Here is a 2,117-nt window from a genome sequence, read left to right on the forward strand (position 1 = left end):
CGACCACCTCCATTTTCTCCTTTTCAGTATTTTTGCTTTCTTGCTCAGTTTCCTTGTCTTTTCCATTCTAATACTAATAGGGGTTACAGCTGTACTTCCTTCCTCTTTCTCTTTGTTTACATTCTTTTTCTTTTGAGGTCCATTAGACTGATGTGATATAGGATTAAAAACTGGATAAGTCTCTACCATTTCTTTGGCTGCTTTAGATTCTTTATTTTTACACTTTAGAGATGAGTATATGCCAATTTTTCTTCTTTGAAATGCCAGGTGTCCTCTCATGTGCTAAGCATGCATGCTTGTCAAGTCCCTTTTACATAAATGTGATTTTAAAAAAAGCAGTTGTATAATTTCATTTATCAAATTCAGATGCCAATTGTTTTACATGTTGATATTAGTTTCAAGTTTTTAGAATGGGGTTTTCAGAAGCCAGGTAACAGCCTCCGCAGAGACTGTTGCTGTGTATGTGCTGGCCCTCTCCATACTTTGCTCTATGGCTCAGGATCTCATAACTGCAGTCATCTCCACAGCACCCAGACATAATTGGAGAAGTCTCATCAATTTCAAATTATAGTGCTTCCCGGAAGAACTGGTAGGCACCATGGTTGTGTTTGAACACAGTCAGCATATCTTTCTTCATCTGTGTACTGTTTGCCATGAACTGTAAGATCTGTATAAGGAACGTCTCCCGGCCTTTCCGCCTCACCTTGATTTCTAACTGTGCTTTGGATCAGTATAGGACTTCATCTCCATACTTCACATCAAAACAAAAATGAATGAAAGCAACTGGGGAAGAGCCTTCCTCCCAAGCACTCAGGTCCATGCTCTGACATCTGTCAACTCATCCCATTTTTCTTGGTTTTTCCACCCTCACTCACTCTGCTCATATAAGCTTTCCATATTAATTTTAGTTAGTTCAAAGGCCTAGTTCACTGTTGCTTGGCTTAAGCTGGAAACCTTCTTGCACTCAAATGATATTTTCAGCCCATTTCTGTCATATTTCTTGAAGAAAGGAAAGGCTTCCAGGGGTTTCATCAAGCTTATTGGCTGCTTCCACATTGGCACAGACAGCATCCATGGCTACTCGCTCTTCCAAATGCTTCTGTTTCTTCTCCTTTGCTTTACTCGATTTTCTCCCCCTTGGCCAGTGGCGGTGGTGGCTACAGTGGCCCCAGCTCCACTCTCCCAGACTCGCTAATAGCAGTGGCAGAAAGAGACACAGCACCATATACTCTGGCATCAGACTATTAGGGGCAGCAATTGAGTAGACTTTGGGGCCAGTGATGGTGGCCAAAAGAGCTGGATAATTTCATATAGGAAGGACAATTATAGAGAAACAGCAAAAATGAAAGTCCATGTGCGTTAAAATCCACACAGGACTAAAGAGGTATAACCATTAATCTCCCTGCTAGCCAATCATTCTGTCCCCTTCAGCAACTCTGGAGCATCTCCCCCATGCTCATGCATCTCCGTCCTCCCACCTCTCTCTACAGCAGCGTTCACACAGTCTTCAAAGCCCATACCTCTTCAGCAGCATTGCAGCCCGATTCAAACTGAAAGCTCATCTACCTATCAAGTTCCACATGCGGTCACAGTTGCAGGCGCCTCCATTTTGTTTACAGCAAAAAACAAACAAACCTGAAGTTCTGCCCCTTCACTTACTAGCTCATTTTTCACTGGCTCTTGTTCAATCTATTATAACTTCCACCAAAACCCTTTTGTTAAAGAATTTAAAAAAAAAAAAAAAGACTGAATTCTAATAAATTAAAACCCATTCCATGTTCAAAACTTTATACAATGTCCATGAAATGCCAAGTTAAAATATCGGGAGAGGACAGAGGAACCTGAAAAGGTGAGTGAATAGATCTGGACAGGGTATGTTTGGTTTTTGAAATAGGAGAGTGAAGGTGACAGAGCGAAAAAAATTGACGTGTGTATATATATATGGAAAACAAACAGGAGAAACCGCCTCCACACAAGTGAAGAGCAAGGAACAACAATGAAGGTGATCAATTGGTGCTCAATCCCTTTTATTGTGTTAGACTCGACACAATCGTGTTTTGGCCCTAAAAGGGCCTGCCTCAGGAGTCTTGTTGTTAAAATGTGATTGAGTTAACATT

The 2,117-nt window shown here is 41.3% G+C and overlaps 1 pseudogene; it reads right to left on the minus strand.

The window, feature by feature from the left end:
* Positions 1-397: 397 nt before the first annotated feature.
* LOC117354837 lies at positions 398-1,129 on the minus strand (annotated as a pseudogene).
* Positions 1,130-2,117: the final 988 nt, after the last annotated feature.

This window comes from Geotrypetes seraphini, chromosome 2, assembly GCF_902459505.1.
Source record: "Geotrypetes seraphini chromosome 2, aGeoSer1.1, whole genome shotgun sequence".
Lineage (NCBI taxonomy): Eukaryota > Metazoa > Chordata > Amphibia > Gymnophiona > Dermophiidae > Geotrypetes > Geotrypetes seraphini.